Genomic DNA, 25,635 nt, shown 5'->3' with positions numbered 1-25,635 from the left:
GCTTTGGGCTAGATCCGAAATCAATAGGTGTTCCAAATTGGACAATTCAAGTTCAACGGCAGTTCGTTCCTAATTGGAGTGCTTGGTGTATTCCGTACTTCTAGCAATTGGATTTCACTCAAAACTCACCAAATGACTCCTCCCACCATATTATGATATTGCCCAAGTTTTGGGCTCGATCCGAAATCAATAGGTGTTCCAAATTGGACAATTCAAGTTCAACGGCAGTTCGTTCCTAATTGGTGGGCTCGATCCAAAATCAATAGGTGTTCCAAATTGGACAATTCAAGTTCAACGGCAGTTCGTTCCTAATTGGAGTGGTTGGTGTATTCCATACTTCTAGCGATTGGATTTCACTGAAAACGCACCAAATGACTCCTCCCACCATATTATGATGTTGCCCAAGTTTTGGGCTCGATCCGAAATCAATAGGTGTGAGAAATTGGACAATTCAAGTTCAACGGCAGTTCGTTCCTAATTAGAGTGGTTGGTGTATTCCGAACTTCTAGCGATTGGATTTCACTCAAAACTCACCAAATGACTCCTTGTTGCATTCCTAAGAGGACACAAATTAATGTACAAACAACCAATTAAAAATACCCGCAAGTGCACGAATCTATTGAAGTATAGATTATGTAAGTACGGGGTCGATCCCACGAAGAACTTGTCGGCTTCCTATAAGTTCTAATTTGAGTACGTAAAGAACACTTAATTGACACACCAGAAATGCACAAATGCAAAATGGAAACTAAAAATGAGTAAAGAAGTGTAAAAGAAATGAAACAACACAAGAAAACTAAACAAAAACACAAACAGCATTTTCTATCGCCATTTTATCACCACTTTATCACCTGTGAACAGTGCTGTGAACAGTAAACAGTGCGACCGGTCGTTTTTGGACAGATTCATGTGCGACCGGTCGCCTAAACAGTAACGACCGGTCGTTTTTGGCAGATTCGTTTCTCTGTTTTTCAGTTTCGACCTCTGTCCAGTATTTTGCCTATATCTTTCCAACCGTACGTCCAAAATTCACGTTCTTTATACGGTTGGATTCAGCACAGAAAATGGAAGAACACAGCGCGGACCAAAGGTCCAAAACAATTACGAAAACAGATAAAATTTAGTAACAAAGACACATAACGTGTCAAACACGCAACTCACACACACATTGGGGGGGGGGGGGGTTTGATTTGTTTGAAGTGACCTATTTCTATTGCATGAAAGTAAATGGACTTTGAAATTAAATGAGAATGGCAGAGATGAATTATCAAAGAGTGGAATCAAGATGTAACAAACACTAGGGTTTTGGAATCCACCCTAAACAATTCTACCAATGTTCATGGATACTCAAGTGATGAACTCTAAACGTGTTGATGAAGATGTTCGCAATCAAGACCATGGGTCGTGGCTCAAGACGCATTGATTCTCTCTAATATACGTAAAGTGCATGGTTCGTGCTACAATACTTGTGCCCTCCCCATAACCGAACCTAGGTATGGTTCGTACTTCGATTCAATTACAAGGAGAACCCATTAAGTTCAAAGAGAATATGAACATCACAAGAATCCTAATAGCATGGTATTTACATTAGGTATTCAAGAAACCAAATCACATGGATGATTCTTACTTCATCCATTTATTGCTTAGGATAACATGAAGATACACATAATCCCAACAATCTCAAGAAGCATGCTTTCAAAGATGGCCAACCAAGGAAAAACACACATCAAGGATAGATTAATTTGGTGAATTGGAATTCATCAACAATATCTAGAAATTCATACACTCAAGCATCAAAACAATAAGGTAATCATGTTTAGGGCTTCAACCTAAGCCCTAGCTATGGAGTTTAGTTCCTCATAATCATTTCAAACACAAATTCGAAATATAACTAGAAAGAGTTTACAGATTTGGAAATGATGAAAGCTTGAAGTCTTCAATGGTGGAAGTCTTCCCCCTTCTTCCTGCGGCTGCACCTCCCTCTCCTTCCTTCCTTAGCTTTTTTGCTCTCCAATCTCCTCCTCAATTGTGGAATGATGTAATGAATCCAATACCCCCGTTGAAAAGCCTCTCCAATATCAGATTACACTCCCTTTGCTTCCCTCTCTCCTCCTTTCCAGCTTTACTTTTAGTATTCTAATGCAAAGTCTTCACCCATTGTCTTCTTGTCCCCTTGCAAATAATGAAGCCTTGTCCTCACAAAGATGCCAAATGCTTCAGAAAATATCTCATCTACTAAGGTAAATTCTTGTTACCAAGTGTTATGGTAACAAGAATAATCAAGATGACACAATGGAGGTAAAAGCTGGCCAATTCCGGATTTCCAGAGCTGTGGTAACATGCTGGATTGGTTGGATAGGCAATACTTGTCCAATGGAGCTCAAATTTGGATATGTTGTAGTTAACATCCATTGGAACAAGTCTCATGAAGATCATGACCTCATCCGAGCACCAGAGCATGTTGATCCCAGGCCAAGAAGTTGACCTACGAAAATGAACAAAAACAAAATTTATAACTAATAAAGCACTTTTAGCTCATTTTCATTCCAACCAAGGTAAAATCTAAGAAAACACAAAAAGGAAGTAAAAAGCTATAAAATGTCAAGAACTAACTCAAAATAGTGGGTGAATAACATGAAAAATCATGTGTAAAAATGAACCGAACACTCCTCCCACCATATTATGATGTTGCACAAGTTTTGGGATCGATACGAAATCAATAGGTGTGAGAAATTGGTCAATTCAATTTCAACGGCATGTCGTTCCTAATTGGAGTGGTTGGTGTATTCCATAGTTCTAGCGATTGGATTTCACTCAAAACTCACCAAATGACTCCTCCCACCATATTACGATGTTGCCCAAGTTTTGGGCTCGATCCGAAATCAATAGGTGTTCCAAATTGGACAATTCAAGTTCAACGGCAGTTCGTTCCTAATTGGAGTGGTTGGTGTATTCCATACTTCTAGCGATTGGATTTCACTCAAAACGAACCAAATGACTCCTCCCACCATATTATGATGTTGCACAAGTTTTGGGATCGATCCGAAATCAATAGGTGTGAGAAATTGGTCAATTCAATTTCAACGGCATGTCGTTCCTAATTGGAGTGGTTGGTGTATTCCATACTTCTTGCGATTGGATTTCACTCAAAACTCACCAAATGACTCCTCCCACCATATTATGATGTTGCCCAAGTTTTGGGCTCGATCCGAAATCAATAGGTGTGAGAAATTGGACAATTCAAGTTCAACGGAAGTTCGTTCCTAATTGGAGTGGTTGGTGTATTCCATAGTTCTAGCAATTGGATTTCACTCAAAACTCACCAAATGACTCCTCCCACCATATTATGATGTTGCCCAAGTTTTGGGCTCGATTCGAAATCAATAGGTGTGAGAAATTGGACAATTCAAGTTGAACGGCAGTTCGTTCCTAATTGGAGTGGTTGGTGTATTCCATACTTCTAGCGATTGGATTTCACTCAAAACTCACCAAATGACTCCTCCCACCATATTATGATGTTGCCCAAGTTTTGGGCTCGATCCAAAATCAATAGGTGTTCCAAATTGGACAATTCAAGTTCAACGGCAGTTCGTTCCTAATTGGAGTGATTGGTGTATTCCATACTTCTAGCGATTGGATTTCACTCAAAACGCACCAAATGACTCCTCCCACCATATTATGATGTTGCCCAAGTTTTGGGCTCGATCCGAAATCAATAGGTGTGAGAAATTGGACAATTCAAGTTCAACGGCAGTTCGTTCCTAATTGGAGTGGTTGGTGTATTCCATAGTTCTAGCGATTGGATTTCACTCAAAACTCACCAAATGACTCCTCCCACCATATTATGATGTTGCCCAAGTTTTGGGCTCGATCCGAAATCAATAGGTGTGAGAAAATGGACAATTCAAGTTGAACGGCAGTTCGTTCCTAATTGGAGTTGTTGGTGTGTTCCGTACTTCTAGCGATAGGATTTCACTCAAAACAAACCAAAGGACTCCTCCCACCATATTATGATGTTGCACAAGTTTTGGGATCGATCCGAAATCAATAGGTGTGAGAAATTGGACATTTGGTGAGTTTTGGGTGAAATCCAATCTCTAGAAGTATGGAATACGCCAACCACTCCAATTAGGAACGAACTGCCGTTGAACTTGAATTGTCCAATTTCTCACACCTATTGATTTCGGATCGAGCCCCAAACTTGGACAACATCATAATATGGTGGGAGGAGTCATTTGGTGAGTTTTGAGTGAAATCCAATCGCTAGAAGTACAGAATACCCCAACCACTCCAATTAGGAACGAACTGCCGTTGAACTTGAATTGTCCAATTTCTCACAAATATTGATTTCGGATCGAGCCCAAAACTTGGGCAACATCATAATATGGTGGGAGGAGTCATTTGGTGAGTTTTTAGTGAAATGCAATCGCTAGAAGTGTGGAATACACCAACCACTCCAATTAGGAACAAACTGCCGTTGAACATGAATTGTCCAATTTCTCACACCTATTGATTTCGGATCGAGTCCAAAACTTGGGCAACATCATAATATGGTGGGAGGAGTCATTTGGTTAGTTTTGAGTGAAATCCAATCGCTAGAAGTACGGAATACACCAACGACTCCAATTAGGAACGAACTGCCGTTGAACTTGAATTGTCCAATTTCTCACACCTGTTGATTTCGGATCGAGCCCAAAACTTGGGCAACATCATAATATGGTGGGAGGAGTCATTTGGTGAGTTTTGAGTGAAATCCAATCGCTAGCGGTATGGAATACACCAACCACTCCAATGAGGAACGAACTGCCGTTGAACTTGAATTGTCCAATTTCTCACACCTATTGATTTCGGATCGAGCCCCAAACTTGGGCAACATCATAATATGGTGGGAGGAGTCAATTGGTGAGTTTTGAGTGAAATCCAATCGCTAGAAGTATGGAATACACCAACCACTCCAGTTAGGAACGAACTGCCGTTGAACTTGAATTGTCCAATTTGGAGCACCTATTGATTTCGTATCGAGCCCAAAACTTGGGCAACATCATAATATGGTGGGAGGAGTCATTTGGTTAGTTTTGAGTGAAATCCAATCGCTAGAAGTATGGAATACACCAACCACTCCAATTAGGAACGAACTGTCGTTGAACTTGAATCGTCCAATGTGGAACACCTATTGATTTCGGATCGAGCCCAAAACTTGGGCAACATCATAATATGGTGGGAGGAGTCATTTGGTGAGTTTTGAGTGAAATGCAATCGCTAGAAGTATGGAATACACCAACCACTCCAATTAGGAATGAACTGCCGTTGAACTTGAATTGTCCAATTTCGAACAGCTATTGATTTCGACTCGAGCCCCAAACTTGGACAACATCATAATATGGTGGAAGGAGTCATTTGGTGAGTTTTGAGTGAAATCCAATCGCTCGAAGTATGGAATACACCAACCACTCCAATTAGGAACGAACTTCCGTTGAACTTGAATTGTCTAATTTCTCACACCTATAGATTTCGGATCGAGCCCAAAACTTGGGCAACAACATAATATGGTGGGAGTTGTCCTTTGGTGAATTTTGAGTGAAATCCAATCACTAGAAGTATGGAATACACCAACCACTCCAATTAGGAACGAACTGCCGTTGAACTTGAATTGTCCAATTTCTCACACCTATTGATTTCGGTTCGAGCCCAAAACTTGGGCAACATCATAATATGGTGGGAGGAGTCATTTGGTGAGTTTTGGGTGAAATCCAATCGCTAGACGTATGGAATACAACAACCACTATATTAGGAACGAACTGCCGTTGAACTTGAATTGTCCAATTTCTCACACCTGTTGATTTCGGATCGAGCCCAAAGCTTGGGCAACATCATAATATGGTGGGAGGAGTCATTTGGTAAGTTTTGAGTGAAATCCAATTGCTAGCGGTATGGAATACACCAACCACTCCAATTAGGAACGAACTGCCGTTGAACTTGAATTGTCCAATTTCTCACACCTATTGATTTCGGATCGAGCCCCAAACTTGGGCAACATCATAATATGGTGGGAGGAGTCATTTGGTGAGTTTTGAGTGAAATCCAATCGCTAGAAGTATGGAATACACCAACCACTCCAGTTAGGAACGAACTGCCGTTGAACTTGAATTGTCCAATTTGGAGCACCTATTGATTTCGTATCGAGCCCAAAACTTGGGCAAGATCATAATATGGTGGGAGGAGTCATTTGGTGAGTTTTGAGTGAAATCCAATCGCTAGAAGTATGGAATACACCAACCACTCCAGTTAGGAACGAGCTGCCGTTGAACTTGAATTATCCAATTTGGAACACCTATTGATTTCGGATCGAGCCCAAAACTTTGGCAACATCATAATATGGTGGGAGGAGTCATTTGGTGAGTTTTGAGTGAAATCCAATCGCAAGAAGTATGGAATACACCAACCACTCCAATTAGGAACGAACTGCCATTGAACTTGAATTGTCCAATTTGGAACACCTATTGATTTCGGATCGAGCCCAAAACTTGGGCAACATCATCATATGGTGGGAGGAGTCATTTGGTTAGTTTTGAGAGAAACCCAATCGCTAGAAGTATGGAATACAACAACCACTCCAATTAGGAACGAACTGTCGTTGAACTTGAATTGTCCAATTTCTCACACCTATTGATTTCGGATCGAGCCCCAAACTTGGGCAACATCATAATAAAGTGGGAAGAATCATTTGCTGAGTTTTGAGTGAAATCCAATCGCTAGAAGTATAGAATACACCAACCACTCCAATTAGGAACGAACTGCCGTTGCACTCGAATTGTCCAATTTGGAACACCTATTGATTTCAGATCGAGCCCAAAACTTGGGCAACATCATAATATGGTGGGAGTAGTCATTTGGTGAGTGTTGAGTGAAATCCAATCGCTAGAATTCTGGAATACACCAACCACTCCAATTAGGAACGAGATGCCGTTGAACTTGAATTGTCCAATTTGGAACCCCTATTGATTTCGGATTGAGCCCAAAACTTGGGCAACATCATAATATGGTGGGAGGAGTCATTTGTTGAGTTTTGAGTGAAATCCAATCGCTAGAAGTATGGAATACACCAACCACTCCAATTAGGAATGAACTGCCGTTGAACTTGAATTGTCCAATTTCTCACACCTATTAATTTCGGATCGTGGCCCAAACTTGGGCAACATCATAATATGGTGGGAGGAGTCATTTGGTGAGTTTTGAGTGAAATCCAATCGCTAGAAGTATGGAATACACCAACCACTCCAGTTAGGAACGAACTGCTGTTGAACTTGAATTGTCCAATTTGGAACACCTATTAATTTCGGATCGAGCCCAAAACTTGGGCAACATCATAAGATGGTGGGCGGAGTCATTTGGTTAGTTTTGAGTGAAATCCGATCGCTAGAAGTATGGAATACACCAACCACTCCGATTAGGAACGAACTGCCGTTGAACTTGAATTGTTCAATTTGGAACACCTATTGATTTCGGATCGAGCCCAAAACAAGGGCAATATCATAATATGGTGGGAGGAGTCATTTGGTGAGTTTTGAGTGAAATCCAATCGCTAGAAGTATGGAATACACCAACCACTCCAGTTAGGAAGGAACTGCCGTTGAACTTGAATTGTCCAATTTGGAACACCTATTGATTTTGAATCGAGCCCAAAACTTGGGCAACATCATAATATGGTGGGAGAAGTCACTTGGTGAGTTTTGAGTGAAATCCAATTGCTAGAAGTATAGAATACACCAACCACTCCAATTAGGAACGAACTGTCGTTGAACTTGAATTGTCTAATTTGGAACACCTATGGACTTCGGATCGAGCCCAAAACTTGGGCAACATCATCATATGGTGGGAGGAGTCATTTGGTTAGTTTTGAGTGAAATCCGATCCCTAGAAGTATGGAATACACCAACCACCCCAATTAGGAACGAACTGCCGTTGAACTTGAATTGTCCAATTTCGCACACCTATTGATTTCGGATCGAGCCCCAAACTTGGGCAACATCATAATATGGTGGGAAGAGTCATTTGGTGCGTTTTGAGTGAAATCCAATCGCTAGAAGTATGGAATACACCAACCACTCCATGTAGGAACGAACTGCCGTTGCACTCGAATTGTCCAATTTGGAACACCTATTGATTTCGTATCGAGCCCAAAACTTGGGCAACATCATAATATGGTGGGAGGAGTCATTTGGTGGGTTTTGAGTGAAATCCAATCGCTAGAAGTATGGAATACACCAACCACTCCAGTTAGGAACGAACTGCCGTTGAACTTGAATTGTCCAATTTGGAACACCTATTGATTTCGGATCGAGCCCAAAACTTGGGCAAGATCATAATATGGTGGGAGGAATCATTTGGCGAGTTTTGAGTGAAATCCAATCGCTAGAAGTATGGAATACACCAACCACTCCAATTAGGAACGAACTGTCGTCGAAATTGAATTGACCAATTTCTCACACCTATTGATTTCGGATCGAGCCCAAAACTTGGGCAACATCATAATATCGTGGGAGGAGTCATTTGGTGAGTTTTGAGTGAAATCCAATCTCTAGAAGTATGGAATACACCAACCACACCAGTTAGGAACGAACTGCCGTTGTACTTGAATTGTCCAATTTGGAACACCTATTGAATTCGGATCGAGCCCAAAACTTGGGCAACATCATAATATGGTGGGAGGAGTCATTTGGTGAGTTTTGAGTGAAATCCAATCATTAGAAGTACGGAAAACACCAACGACTCCAATTAAGAATGAACTTTCGTTCAAATTGAATTGACCAATTTCTCACACCTATTGATTTCGGATCAAGCCGAAAACTTGGGCAACATCATAATATGGTGGGAGGAGTCATTTGGTGAGTTTTGAGTGAAATCCAATCTCTAGAAGTATGGAATACACCAACCACTCCAGTTAGGAACGAACTGCCGTTGTACTTGAATTGTCCAATTCGGAACACCTATTGATTTCGGATCGAGCCCAAAACTTGGGAAACATCATAATACGGTGGGAGAAGTCATTTGGTAAGTTTTGAGTGAAATCCAATAGATAGAAGTATGGAATACACCAACCACTCCAATTAGGAACGAACTGCCGTTGAACTTGAATTGTCCAATTTCTCACACCTATTGATTTCGGATCGAGCCCAAAACTTGGGCAACATAATAATATGGTGGGAGGAGTCAATTGGTAGTTTTGAGTGAAATCCATTCGCCAGAAGTATGGAATACACCAACCACTCCAATTAGGAACGAACTGCCGTTGAACTTGAATTGTCCAATTTGGAACACCTATTGATTTCGTATCGAGCCCAAAACTTGGGCAACGTCATAATATGGTGGGAGAAGTCATTTGGTGAGTTTTGAGTGAAATCCAATCGCTAGAAGTATGGAATACACCAACCACTCCAATTAGGAACGAACTGCCGTTGTACTTGAATTGTCCAATTTCGAACACCTATTGATTTCGGATAGAGCCCAAAACTTGGGCAACATCATAATATGTGGGAGGAGTCATTTGGTGAGTTTTGAGTGAAATCCAATCGCTTGAAGTATGTAATACACCAACCACTGCAATTAGGAACGAACTGCCGTTGAACTTGAATTGTCCAATTTGGAACACCTATTGATTTCGGATCGAGCCCAAAACTTGGGCAACAGCATAATATGGTGGGAGGAGTCATTTGGTGAGTTTTGGGTGAAATCCAATCGCTTGAAGTATGGAATACACCAACCACCCAATTAGGAATGAACTGCCGTTGAACTCTAATTGTAAAATTCGGGAGACCTATTGATTTCGGATCGAGCCCAAAATTTGGGCAACATCATAATATGGTGGGAGGAGTCAATTGGTGAGTTTTGAGTGAAATCCAATCGCTAGAAGTATGGAATACACCAACCACTCCAATTAGGAACGAACTGCCGTTGAACTTGAATTGTCCAATTTGGAACACCTATTGATTTCGTATCGAGCCCAAAACTTGGGCAACATCATAATATGGTGGGAGGAGTCATTTGGTGAGTTTTGAGTGAAATCCAATCCCTAGAAGTATGGAATACACCAACCACTCCAATTAGGAACGAACTGCCGTTGAACTTGAATTGTCCAATTTCTCACACCTATTGATTTCGGATCGAGCCCATCACATGGGCAACATCATAATATGGTGGGAGGAGTTATTTGGTGAGTTTTGAGTGAAATCCAATCGCTAGAAGTATGGAATACACCAACCACTCCAATTAGGAACGAACTGCCGTTGAACTTGAATTGTCCAATTTCTCACACCTATTGATTTCGGATCGAGCCCCAAACTTGGGCAACATCATAATATGGTGGGAGGAGTCATTTGGTGAGTTTTGAGTGAAATCCAATCGCTAGAAGTATGGAATACACCAACCACTCCAATTAGGAACGAACTGCCGTTGAACTTGAATTGGCCAATATGGAACACCTATTGATTTCGGATCGAGCCCAAAATTTGGGCAACATCATAATATGGTGGGAAGATTCATTTGGTGAGTTTTGAGTGAAATTGATCGGTGCATATTTACATATTATTTTGTACCCTTCTAATTTATGATTTGGTTATGTTTTTTAGTTTAACTTGTGCTTTTAATAAGTTTGTGTTAATTTCAGTGTGATAAGCTTGAGAATCACTAATTGCATTTTGGAGACAAGTTAGCTCAAAACGGTGTCTGCAGATCAGTCAACTTCACGGATTGTACTGTACTTGCTTCAAGAAGAACCAGATGATGAGCCATATATCATTGGAAAGATACGGAAGTCTATTTTCTGTAAAATTTTACGGTTCATGATTCCGAGTCTTCTAGAGAAAGTTATACATGTTTTGGCAACTTAAGGTCAAATTCGGCAGCATCTGCGTTACTGGGCCAAAAATTACATTTGAAGGCCTTCCCGATTTTTCCTTGAGTTGGGCTGCATATGCTTGGAAAAATAATTCAAAGAGCTTCAAGATCCATATTTTTCCAGATTTTTCAGATTGAAGCCACAAGCCCAAAACGAGCCCACAAGCTGGCTGCAATGCATTGTCATGCATGACATATGCATGATGAAGTGTTGTTGATTGTGGGAAAGTTTGGTGAAGCATATTCAATACCTATTTTTGAGTGGAATTTTGCAGCAGCCAAAAGATGATGAAGTGGGAGCTGAACACTAAGCCTAAAGACAAGAGGAATTGTTTTCAAATGCAATTGTGTGTTAGGTTAAGTTGGTGAATTAAGTGTTGTGTGTTAGGTGAAGTTAGTGTGTTTAGAAAATTCAATTGTATAATTCAGATTTTCACTTCCCCTAGGCCTATAAATAGGGAAGTTCTCTAAGCTTGTAAACACACCCCAAGGGGGGGAGCTCTCAAACACTTCTCTAGAGCTCCCTTCCCTTCTCTTCCTCAAATTCTCTTAGTTTCATTTTCTAGTTTTCAATTGTAGTAATGAAATATATGTGCTGAAATTCTCCTTAAGTTTTTCTTAGTTCCACTTTACTTTTCATTATGTAAATTCTTTTCTTTAGTTTCAAGTTTGATTAGTTTCCAAGTTTCAATTATGGTTTTTGTTCTTATTCATTATGCTTATAAGTTAATATGCTAGTTTGAATGATTGATCACCATTTAGGCTTGCATGTTAGCTATCTTGGTTTGAATTAAGAGTAGACACCATGCTTTAATTCGAATTGAACTATGAATAGGAAGAGTATGTATGGACATTCGACAACAGGGATTAGATACATGCTTGGTTGTTTAAATTGTTCTTCTATGCTTAATGGGTTCCTAATGCTTAATTTTAGGTTAGACAACAAATGATCAAATTAGGGAATGAGGAACACAAGGTTATGACCACACACCATGGCTTAATCATACTTTAGCTAGAATCAATCCATTAATCTAAATTGAACTTGGGAACTTATTTGCTTGAGTTACTTTCTTATTTTCTTCCTTCTTTCATGTTCTTTGTTTTTGTTTTTGTTTTGTGTAGGAAAACTGAATTGGATCATTCAATCACCAATCCCTGTGGAATCGACCTCGCACTTACATACGCTAAACTCCCAACGGTTCGTGCACTTGCGAGTATCACAAGTTGAGGATGCAGCTGAATCCATTTTGGTGCAGCTGTATCTACACAACAGAAATCCAATCGCTAGAAGTATGGAATACACCAACCACTCCAATTAGGAACGAACTGCCGTTGAACTTGAATTGTCCAATTTGGAACACCTATTGATTTCGGATCGAGCCCAAAACTTGGGCAACACCATAATATGGAGGGAGGAGTCATTTGGTGAGTTTTGAGTGAAATCCAATCGCCAGAAGTATGGAATACACCAAACACTCCAATTAGGAACGACATGCCGTTGAACTTGAATTGTCCATTTTGGAACACCTATTGATTTCGGATCGAGCCCAAAACTTGGGCAACATCATAATATGGTGGGAGGAGTCATTTGGTGAGTTTTGAGTGAAATCCAATCGCTAGAAGTATGGAATACACAAACCACCCCAATTAGGAACGAACTGCCATTGAACTTGAATTGTCCAATTTGGAACACCTATTGATTTCGAATCGAGCCCAAAACTTGGGCAACATCATAATATGGTGGGAGGAGTCATTTGGTGAGTTTTGAGTTAAATCCAATCGCTAGAAGTATGGAATACACCAACCACTCCAATTAGGAAAGAACTGTCGTTGAAATTGAATTGACCAATTTCTCACACCTATTGATTTCGGATCGAGCCCAAAACTTGGGCAACATCATAATATGGTGGGAGGAGTCATTTGGTGAGTTTTGGGTGAAATCCAATCGCTAGAAGTATGGAATATACCAACCACTCCAATTAGGAAAGAACTGTCGTTGAAATTGAATTGACCAATTTCTCACACCTGTTGAATTCGGATCGAGCCCAAAAGTTGGGCAACATCATAATATGGTGGGAGGAGTCATTTGGTGAGTTTTGAGTGAAATCAAATCGCTAGAAGTATGGAATACACCAACCACTCCAATTAGGAACGAACTGTCGTTGAACTTGAATTGTCCAATTTCTCACACCTATTGATTTCGGATCGAGCCCCAAACTTTGGCAACATCATAATATGGTGGGAGGAGTCATTTGGTGAGTTTTGAGTGAAATCCAATCCCTAGAAGTATGGAATACACCAACCACTCAAATTAGGAAAGAACTGTCGTTGAAATTAAATTGACCAATTTCTCACACCTATTGAATTCGGATCGAGCCCAAAACTTGGGCAACATCATAATATGGTGGGAGGAGTCATATGCTGAGTTTTGAGTGAAATCCGATCGCTAGAAGTATGGAAAACACCAACCACTCCAATTAGGACCGAACTGCCGTTGAACTTGAATTGTCCAATTTGGAACACCTATTGATTTCGGATCGAGCCCAAATCTTGGGCAACATCATAATATGGTGGGAGGAGTCATTTGGTGAGTTTTGAGTGAAATCCAATTGCTAGAAGTATGGAATAAACCAACCACTCCAATGAGGAACGAACTGCCGTTGAACTTGAATTGTCCAATTTGGAACACCTATTGATTTCGGATCGAGCCCAAAACTTGGGCAACATCAGAATATGGTGGGAGGAGTCATTCGGTGAGTTTTGGGTGAAATCCAATCGCTAGAAGTACGGAATACACCAACCACTCCAATTAGGAACGAACTGTCGTTGAAATTGAATTGACCAATTTCTCACACCTATTGATTTCGGATCGAGCCCAAAACTTGGGCAACATCATAATATGGTGGGAGGAGTCATTTGGTGAGTTTTGGGTGAAATCCAATCGCTAGAAGTATGGAATACACCAACCACTCCAATTAGGAAAGAACTGTCGTTGAAATTGAATTGACCAATTTCTCACACCTGTTGAATTCGGATCGAGCCCAAAACTTGGGCAACATCATAATATGGTGGGAGGAGTCATTTGGTGAGTTTTGAGTGAAATCCAATCGCTAGAAGTATGGAATAAACCAACCACTCCAATTAGGAACGAACTGCCGTTGAACTTGAATTGTCCAATTTGGAACACCAATTGATTTCGGATCGAGCCCAAAACTTGGGCAACATCATAATATGGTCGGAGCAGTCATTTGGTGAGTTTTGGGTGAAATCCAATCGCTAGAAGCACGGAATACACCAACCACTCCAATTAGGAAGGAACAGTCGTTGAAATTGAATTGACCAATTTCTCACACCTATTGATTTCGGATCGAGCCCAAAACTTGGGCAACATCATAATATGGTGGGAGGAGTCATTTGGTGAGTTTTGAGTGAAATCCAATCGCTAGAAGTATGGAATACACCAACCACTCCAATTAGGAACGAAATGCCGTTGAAATTGAATTGACCAATTTCTCACACCTATTGATTTCGGATCGAGCCCAAAACTTGGGCAACATCATAATATGGTGGGAGGAGTCAGTTGGAGGGTTTTAAGTGAAATCCAATTGCTAGAAGTATGGAATACACCAACCACTCCAATTAGGAACAAACTGTCGTTGAACTTGAATTGTCCAATTTCTCACACCTATTGATTTCGGATCGAGCCCCAAACTTGGGCAACATCATAATATGGGGGGAGGAGTCATTTGGTGAGTTTTGAGTGAAATCCAACCGCTAGAAGTATGGAATACACCAACCACTCCAATTAGGAACGAACTGCCGTTGAACTTCAATTGTCCAATTTCTCACACCTATTCATTTCGGATCGAGCCCAAAACTTGGGCAACATCATAATATGGTGGGAGGAGTCATTTGGTGAGTTTTGAGTGAAATCCAATCGCTAGAATTATCGAACACACCAACCACTCCAATTAGGAACGAACTGCCGTTGAACTTGAATTGTCCAATTTCTCACACCTATTGATTTCGGATCGAGCCCAAAACTTGAGCAAAATCTTAATATGGTGGGAGGCGTCATTTGGTGAGTTTTGAGTGAAATCCAATCGCTAGAAGTATGGAATACACCAACCACACCCATTAGGAACGAACTGCCGTTGAACTTGAATTGTCCAATTTCTCACAGCTATTGATTTCGGATCGAACCCCAAACTTGTGCAACATCATAATATGGTCGGAGGAGTCATTTGGTGAGTTTTGAGTGAAATCCAATCGCTAGAAGTATGGAATACACCAACCACTCCAATTAGGAACGAACTGCCGTTGAACTTGAATTGTCCAATTTCTCACACCTACTGATTTCGGATCGAGCCCAAAACTTGGGCAAAATCTTAATATGGTGGGAGGAGTCATTTGGTAAGTTTTGAGTGAAATCCAATGGCTAGAAGTATGGAATACACCAACCACTCCCATTAGGAACGAACTGCCGTTGAACTTGAATTGTCCAATTTCTGACACCTATTGATTTCGTATCGAACCCCAAACTTGTGCAACATCATAATATGGTGGGAGGAGTCATTTGGTGAGTTTTGAGTGAAATCCAATCGCTAGAAGTATGGAATACACCAACCACCCCAATTAGGAACGAACTGCCGTTTTAATTGAATTGTCCAATTTGTCACACGAATTGATTTCTGATAGAGCCCAAAGCTTGGGCAACATCATAATATGGTGGGAGGAGTCATTTGGTGAGTTTTGAGGGAAATCCAATCGCTAGAAGTATGGAATACACCAACCACTCCAATTAGGAACGAACTACCGTTGAACTTGAATTGTCCAATTTCTCACACCAATTGATTTCGGATCGAGCCCAAAACTTGGGCAACATCATAATATGGTGGGAGGAGTCATTTGGTGAGTTTTGAGTGAAATCCAATCGCCACCAACCACTCCAATTAGGAACGAACTGCCATTGAACTTGAATTGTCCAATTTCTCACACCTATTGATTTCGGATCGAGCCGCAAACTTGGACAACATCATAATATGGTGGGAGGAGTCATTTGGTGAGTTTTGAGTGAAATCCAATCGCTAGAAGTATGGAATACACCAACCACACCCATTAGGAACGAACTGCCGTTCAACTTGAATTGTCCAATTTTTCACACCTATTGATTTCAGATCGAACCCCAAACTTGTGCAACATCATAATATGGTGGGAGGAGTCATTTGGTGAGTTTTGAGTGAAATCCAATCGCTATAAGTATGGAATACACCAACCACTCCAATTAGGAACGAAATGCCGTTGAACTTGAATTGTCCAATTCCTCACACCTATTGATTTCGGATCGAGCCCAAAACTTGGGCAAAATCTTAATATGGTGGGAGGAGTCATTTGGTGAGTTTTGAGTGAAATCCAATCGCCAGAAGTATGGAATACACCAACCACTCCCATTAGGAACGAACTGCCGTTGAACTTGAATTGTCCAATTTCTGACACCTATTGATTTCGGATCGAACCCCAAACTTGTGCAACATCATAATATGGTGGGAGGAGTCATTTGGTGAGTTTTGAGTGAAATCCAATCGCTAGAAGTATGGAATACACCAACCACTCCAATTAGGAACGAACTGCCGTTTTAATTGAATTGTCCAATTTGTCACACGAATTGATTTCTGATCGAGCCCAAAGCTTGGGCAACATCATAATATGGTGGGAGGAGTCATTTGGTGAGTTTTGAGGGAAATCCAATCGCTAGAAGTATGGAATACACCAACCACTCCAATTAGGAACGAACTGCCGTTGAACTTGAATTGTCCAATTTCTCACACCAATTGATTTCGGATCGAGCCCAAAACTTGGGCAACATCATAATATGGTGGGAGGAGTCATTTGGTGAGTTTTGAGTGAAATCCAATCGCTAGAAGTATGGAATACACCAACCACTCCAGTTAGGAACGAACTGCCGTTGAACTTGAATTGTCCAATTTCTCACACCTATTGATTTCGGATCGAGCTCAAAACTTGGGCAACATCATAATATGGTGTGAGGAGTCATTTGGTGAATCTTGAGTGAAATCCAATCGCCAGAAGTATGGAATACACCAACCACTCCAATTAGGAACGAACTGCCGTTGAACTTGAATTGTCCAATTTGGAACACCTATTGATTTCGGATCGAGGCCAAAACTTGGGCAACATCATAATATGGTGGGAGGAGTCATTTGGTGAGTTTTGAGTGAAATCCAATCGCTAGAAGTATGGAATACACCAACCACTCCCATTAGGAACGAACTGCCGTTGAACTTGAATTGTCCAATTTCTGACACCTATTGATTTCGGATCGAACCCCAAACTTGTGCAACATCATAATATGGTGGGAGGAGTCATTTGGTGAGTTTTGAGTGAAATCCAATCGCTAGAAGTATGGAATACACCAACCACACCCATTAGGAACGAACTGCCGTTGAACTTGAATTGTCCAATTTCTCACACCAATTGATTTCGGATCGAGCCCAAAACTTGGGCAACATCATAATATGGTGGGAGGAGTCATTTGGTGAGTTTTGAGTGAAATCCAATCGCTAGAAGTATGGAATACACCAACCACTCCCATTAGGAACGAACTGCCGTTGAACTTGAATTGTCCAATTTCTGACACCTATTGATTTCGGATCGAACCCCAAACTTGTGCAACATCATAATATGGTGGGAGGAGTCATTTGGTGAGTTTTGAGTGAAATCCAATCGCTAGAAGTATGGAATACACCAACCACTCCAATTAGGAACGAACTGCCGTTGAACTTGAATTGTCCAATTTCTCACACCTATTGATTTCGGATCGAGCTCAAAACTTGGGCAACATCATAATATGGTGTGAGGAGTCATTTGGTGAATCTTGAGTGAAATCCAATCACCAGAAGTATGGAATACACCAACCACTCCAATTAGGAACGAACTGCCGTTGAACTTGAATTGTCCAATTTGGAACACCTATTGATTTCGGATCGAGCCCAAAACTTGGGCAACATCATAATATGGTGGGAGGAGTCATTTGGTGAGTTTTGAGTGAAATCCAATCGCCACCAACCACTCCAATTAGGAACGAACTGCCATTGAACTTGAATTGTCCAATTTCTCACACCTATTGATTTCGGATCGAGCCGCAAACTTGGACAACATCATAATATGGTGGGAGGAGTCGTTTGGTGAGTTTTGAGTGAAATCCAATCGCTAGAAGTATGGAATACACCAACCACACCCATTAGGAACGAACTGCCGTTCAACTTGAATTGTCCAATTTTTCACACCTATTGATTTCGGATCGAACCCCAAACTTGTGCAACATCATAATATGGTGGGAGGAGTCATTTGGTGAGTTTTGAGTGAAATCCAATCGCTAGAAGTATGGAATACAACAACCACTCCAATTAGGAACGAACTGCCGTTAAACTTGAATTCTCCAATTTCTCACACCAATTGATTTCGGATCGAGCCCAAAACTTGGGCCACATCATAATATGGTGGGAGGAGTCATTTGGTGAGTTTTGAGTGAAATCCAATCGCTAGAAGTACGGAATACACCAACCACTCCGATTTGGAACGAATTGCCGTTGCACTTGAATTGTCCAATTTCTCACACCTATTGATTTCGGATCGAGCCCAAAACTTGGGCAACATCATAATATGGGGGGAGGTGTAATTTGGTTAGTTTTGAGTGAAATCCAGTCTTTAGAAATTTGGAATACACCAACCACTCCAATTAGGAACTAACTGCCGTTGAACTTGAATAATCCAATTTCTCACACCTATTGATTTCGGATCGAGCCCGAAACTTGGGCTACATCATAATGTGGTGGGAGGAGTCGTTTGGTGAGTTTTGAGTGAAATCCAATCGCTAGAAGTATGGAATACACCAACCAGTCCAATTAGGAACGAACTGTCGTTGAACTTGAATTGGCCAATTTCTCACTCCTATTGATTTCGGATCGAGTCCAAAACTTGGGCAACATCATAATATGGTGGGAGGAGTCATCTGGTGAGTTTTGAGTGAAATCCAATCGCTAGAAGTATGAAATACACCAACCACTCCAATTGGGAACGAACTCCCGTTGAACTTGAATTGTCCAATTTGGAACACCGATTGATTTCGGATCGAGCCCAAAACTTGGGCAACATCATAATATGGTGGGAGGAGTCATTTGGTGAGTATTGAGTGAAATCCAATCGCTAGAAGTATGGAATACACCAACCACCCCCATTAGGAACGAACTGCCGTTGAACTTGAATTGTCCAATTTCTCACACCTATTGATTTCGGATCGAGCCCAAAACTTGGGCAAAATCTTAATATGGTGGGAGGAGTCATTTGGTGAGTTTTGAGTGAAATCCAATCGCTAGAAGTATGGAATACACCAACCACCCCCATTAGGAACGAACTGCCGTTGAACTTGAATTGTCCAATTTCTCACACCTATTGATTTCGGATCGAACCCCAAACTTGTGCAACATCATAATATGGTGGGAGGAGTCATTTGGTGAGTTTTGAGTGAAATCCAATCGCTAGAAGTATGGAATACACCAACCACTCCAATTAGGAACGAACTGCCGTTGAACTTGAATTGTCCAATTTGGAACACCTATTGATTTCGGATCGAGCCCAAAACTTGGGCAACATCATAATATGGTGGGAGGAGTCATTTGGTGAGTTTTGAGTGAAATCCAATCGCTTGAAGTATCTAATACACCAACCACTCCAATTAGGAAAGAACTGTCGTTGAAATTGAACTGACCAATTTCTCACACCTATTGATTTCGGATCGAGACCCAAACTTGGGCAACATATAAATATGGTGGGAGGAGGCATTTGGTGAGTTTTGAGTGAAATCCAATCGGCAGAAGTATGGAATACACTAACCACTCCAGTTAGGAACGAGCTGCCGTTGAACTTGAATTGTCCAATTTGGAAAACCTATTGATTTCGGATCGAGCCCAAAACTTGGGCAACATCATAATATGGTGGGAGGAGTCATTTGGTTAGTTTTGAGTGAAATCCAATCGCTAGAAGTATGGAATGTACACCAACCACTCCAATTGGGAACGAACTGCCGTTGAACATGAATTGTCCAATTTCTCACACCTATTGATTTCGGATCGAGCCCCAAACTTGGGCAACATCATAATATGGTGGGAGGAGTCATTTGGTGAGTTTTGAGTGAAATCCAATTTCTAGTAGTATGGAATACACCAACCACTCCAATTAGGAACGAACTGCCGTTGAACTTGAATTGTCCAATTTGGAACACCTATTGATTTCGGATCGAGCCCAAAACTTGGGCAACATCATAATATGGTGGGAGGAGTCATTTGGTGAGTTTTGAGTGAAATCCAATCGCTAGAAGTATGGAATACACCAACCGCTCCAGTTAGGAACGAACTTCCGTTATACCTGAATTTTCCAATTTGGAACACCTATTGATTTCGGATCGAGCCCAAAACTTGGGCAACATCATAATATGGTGGGAGTCATTTGGTGAGTTTTGAGGGAAATCCAATCGGTAGAAGTGTGGAATACACCAACCACTCCAATTAGGAACGAACTGCCGTTGAACTTGAATTGTCCAATTTCTCACACCTATTGATTTCAGATCGAGCCAAAATTGGGCAACATCATAATATGGTGGGAGGAGTCATTTGGTGAGTTTTGAGTGAAATCCAATCGCTAGAGGTATGGAATACACCAACCACTCCAATTGGGAACGAACTGCCGTTGAAATTTAATTGTCCAATTTGGAACACCGATTGATTTCGGATCGATCCCAAAACTTTGGCAACATCATAATATGGTGGGAGGAGTCATTTGGTGAGTTTTGTGTGAAATCCAATCGCTAGAGTATGGAATACACCAACCACACCAATTAGGAACGAACTGCCGTTGAAATTGAATTGTCCAATTTCTCACACGTATTGATTTCTGATCGAGCCCAAAACTTGGGCAACATCATAATACGGTGGGAGGAGTCATTTGGTGAGTTTTGAGTGAAATCCAATCGCTAGAAGTATGGAATACACCAACCAATCCGATTAGGAACGAACTGCTGTTAAACTTGAATTGTCCAATTTGGAACACCTATTGATTTCGGATCGAGCCCAAAACTTGGGCAACATCATAATATGGTGGGGGGAGTCATTTGGTGAGTTTTGAGTGAAATCCAATCGCCACCAACCACACCAATTAGGAAGGAACTGCCATTGAACTTGAATTGTCCAATTTCTCACACCTATTGATTTCGGATCGAGCCCCAAATTTGGACAACATTATAATATGGTGGGAGGAGTCATTTGGGGAGTTTTGAGTGAAATCCATTCGCTAGAAGTATGGAATCCACCAACCACTCCAATTAGGAATGAACTGCCGTTAAACTTGAATTGTCCAATTTCTCACACCTATTGATTTCGGATCGAGCCCAAAACTTGGGCAACATCATAATATGGTGGGAGGAGTGATTTGGTGAGTTTTCAGTGAAATCCAATCGCTAGAAGTATGGAATACACCAACCACTCTAATTAGGAACGAACTGCCGTTGAACTTGAATTGTCCAATTTGGAACACCTATTGATTTCGGATCGAGCCCAAAACTTGGGCAACATCATAATATGGTGGGAGGAGTCATTTGGTGAGTTTTGAGTGAAATCCAATCGCCACCAACCACACCAATTAGGAACGAACTGCCATTGAACTTGAATTGTCCAATTTCTCACACCTATTGATTTCGGATCGAGCCCCAAATTTGGACAACATTATAATATGGTGGGAGGAGTCATTCGGGGAGTTTTGAGTGAAATCCAATCGCTAGAAGTATGGAATCCACCAACCACTCCAATTAGGAATGAACTGCCGTTGAACTTGAATTGTCCAATTTCTCACACCTATTGATTTCGGATCGAGCCTAAAACTTGGGCAACATCATAATATGGTGGAAGGAGTGATTTGGTGAGTTTTGAGTGAAATCCAATCGCTAGAAGTATGGAATACACCAACCACTCCAATTAGGAACGAACTGCCGTTGAACTTGAATTGTCCAATTTGGAACACCTATTGATTTCGGATCGAGCCCAAAACTTGGGCAACATCATAATTGTTGCGTAGATACAGCTGCACCAAAATGGATTAAGCTGCATCCTCAACTTGTGATACTCGCAAGTGCACGAGCCGTTCGGTAGTATAGCGTATGTAAGTGCGAGGTCGATCCCACGAGGATTGGTGATTGAATGATCCCATTCATTTCTCCTTCACAAAACAAAAATGAAAAAAGGAAATAAATAAAACAAGAAAAAGGAAATACCTCAAGCAAATAAGTTCCCAAGTTCAATTAGATTAATGGATTGATTCTAGCTAAAGTATGATTAAGCCATGGTGTGTGGTCATAACCCTGTGTTCCTAATTCCCTAATTTGATCATTTGTTGTCTAACCTAAAATTAAGCATTAGAAACCCATTAAGCATAGAAGAACAATTTAAACAACCAAGCATGTATCTAATCCCTGTTGTCGAATGTCCATACATACTCTTCCTATTCATAGTTCAATTCGAATTAAAGCATGGTGTCTACTCTTAATTCAAACCAAGATAGCTAACATGCAAGCCTAAATGGTGATCAATCATTCAAACTAGCATATTAACTTATAAGCATAATGAATAAGAACAAAAATCATAATTGAAACTTGGAAACTAATTAAACTTGAAAACTTAAGAAAAGAATTTACATTACAAAGAAAAATAAATTACAACTAAGAAGCAAAAGGAAAGCTAGAATTGAGAACTAGAAAGCAAAACTAAGAGAATTTGAGGGAGAGAAGGGAAGGGAGCTCTAGAGAAGTGTTTGAGAGCTCCCCCCCTTGGGGTGTGTTTACAAGCTTAGAGAACTTCCCTATTTATAGGCCTAGGGGAAGTGAAAATCTGAATTCAATATGGCTAATGCATACAACACTTGTTTTATAAAATCTGAAATGGTTGATGCACTTGTATTAGAAAATCTAAATTGGGTGATGCACTTGTATTAGAAAATCTTGAATTGGTTGATGCACTTCACCAATAGATCCCACCAGCAGCCCTAGCTCATCTTCATGTCACTATGACCAAGCTTCCAACCAGAAATGATAGCTCATACCTAGCTCACCATGACCAAGCATCCAACCAGCACATGCTGAGGTCAGCATGACCAGCAACTTCAAGGGCTTACAACTTGGGCTTCTATTAATCAAATTAGGACTTTAAGCACTCGAAATTGAAGTTCAGAATGTCTTCTTTCCAGTCATATGTTATTTGGGCCAATCCAAGGTCGGAGGAAGAAGTTAAGGCCGAAACAAATTGCTAACTCATTTTCCGCGCTGATAAGATCCATCCTGAGCATGGTTCTGTGTTTGCTAGGTAACGGACTCCAGATTTATCCAATGGGGCTGAATTTTGGATATGTTATAGTACACACCCATTGGAACAACTTTCATGAAGAATGTGGCCTCATTCGAGCTATGTAGGTTGTTGAAACAAAGCTTGCAATATGACCTACGGAACTGGACTGGCAGGGGGCTGTAGCCAAAATGAGTTTGTCTTTAAGCTCTTCATCTATTCATCCAAATTAGGCCTTAACATGCTTGAATTGCATGAATTATGCTCTCTTGCTCTATTTGCCTACAAAACACACAAAGAGAGGCAAATAACATAGAAATCTAGGAAACTCAGCAAAAGAAGTAAATAAATTTGGGCATGTATATGTATGAAATTATGAGCTTAACAATAATATGGTGGGAGGAGTCATTTGGTTAGTTTTGAGTGAAATCCAATCGCTAGAAGTATGGAATACAACAACCACTCCAATTAGGAACGAACTGCCGTTGAACTTGAATTGTCCAATTTCGAACACCTATTGATTACGGATCGAGCCCAAAACTTGGGCAACATCATAATATGGTGGGAGGAGTCATTTGGTGAGTTTTGAGTGAAATCCAATCGCTAGAAGTACGGAATACACCAACCACACCAATTAGGAACGAACTGCCGTTGAACTTGAATTGTCCAATTTGGAACACCTATTGATTTCGTATCGAGCCCAAAACTTGGGCAACATCATAATATGGAGGGAGGAGTCGTTTGGTTAGTTTTGAGTGAAATCCAATCGCTAGAAGTATGGAATACACCAACCACTCCAATTAGGAACGAACTGCCGTTGAACTTGAATTGTCCAATTTGGAACACCTATTGATTTCGGATCGGGCCCAAAACTTGGGCAACATCATAATATGGTGGGAGGAGTCATTTGGGGAGTTTTGAGTGAAATCCAAACGCTAGAAGTATGGAATACACCAACCACTCCAATTAGGAACGAACAGCCGTTGAACTTGAATTGTCCAATTTCGAACACCTATTGATTTCGGATCGAGCCCAAAACATGGGCAACATCATAATATGGTGGGAGGAGTCATTTGGTGAGTTTTGAGTGAAATCCAATCGCTAGAAGTATGGAATACACCAACCACTCCAATTAGGAACGAACTGCCGTTGAACTTGAATTGTCCTATTTGGAACACCTATTGATTTCGGATCGAGCCCAAAACTTGGGAAACATCATAATATGGTGGGAGGAGTCATTTGGTGAGTTTTGAGTGAAATCCAATCGCTAGAAGTATGCAATACACCAACCACTCCAATTAGGAACGAACTGCCGTTCAACATGAATTGTCCAATTTGGAACACCTATTGATTTCGGATCGAGCCCAAAACTTGGGCAACATCATAATATGGTGGGAGGAGTCATTTAGTGAGTTTTGAGTGAAATCCAATCGTAAGAAGTATGGAATACACCAACCACTCCAATTAGGAACGAACTGCCGTTGAACTTGAATTGTCCAATTTCTCACACCTATTGATTTCGGATCGATCCCAAAACTTGGGCAACATCATAATATGGTGGGAGGAGTCATTTGGTGAGTTTTGAGTGAAATCCAATCGCTAGAAGTATGGAATACACCAACCACTCCAATTAGGAACGAACTGCCGTTGAACTTGAATTGTCCAATTTGGAACACCTTTTGATTTCGGATCGAGCCCAAACCTTGGGCAACATCATAACATGGTGGGAGGAGTCATTTGGTGAGTTTTGAGTGAAATCCAATCGTTAGAAGTATGGAATACACCAACCACTCCAATTAGGAACGAACTGCCGTTGAACTTGAATTGTCCAATTTGGAACACCTATTGATTTCGGATCGAGCCCAAATCTTGGGCAACATCATAATATGGTGGGAGGAGTCACTTGGTGAGTTTTGAGTGATATCCAATCGCTAGAAGTATGGAATACACCAACCACTCCATTTAGGAACGAACTGTCGTGGAAATTGAATTGTCCAATTTCGCACATCTATTGATTTCGGATCGAGCCCAAAACTTGGGCAACATCATAATATGGTGGGAGGAGTCATTTGGTGAGTTTTGGGTGAAATCCAATCGCTAGAAGTATGGAATACACCAACCACCCCAATTAGGAACGAACCGCCGTTGAACTTGAATTGTCCAATTTCTCACACCTATTGATTTCGGATCGAGACCAAAACTTGGGCAACATCGTAATATGGTGGGAGGAGTCATTTGGTGCGTTTTGAGTGAAATCCAATCGCTAGAAGTATGGAATGCACCAACCACTCCAATTAGAAACGACATGCCGTTGAAATTGAATTGACCAATTTCCCAC

This window comes from Prunus avium, chromosome 1 (genome assembly GCF_965620075.1).
Source record: "Prunus avium chromosome 1, drPruAviu1.hap1.1, whole genome shotgun sequence".
Classification (NCBI taxonomy): Eukaryota; Viridiplantae; Streptophyta; class Magnoliopsida; order Rosales; family Rosaceae; genus Prunus; species Prunus avium.
Note: the sequence above shows the minus strand (reverse complement) of the source record.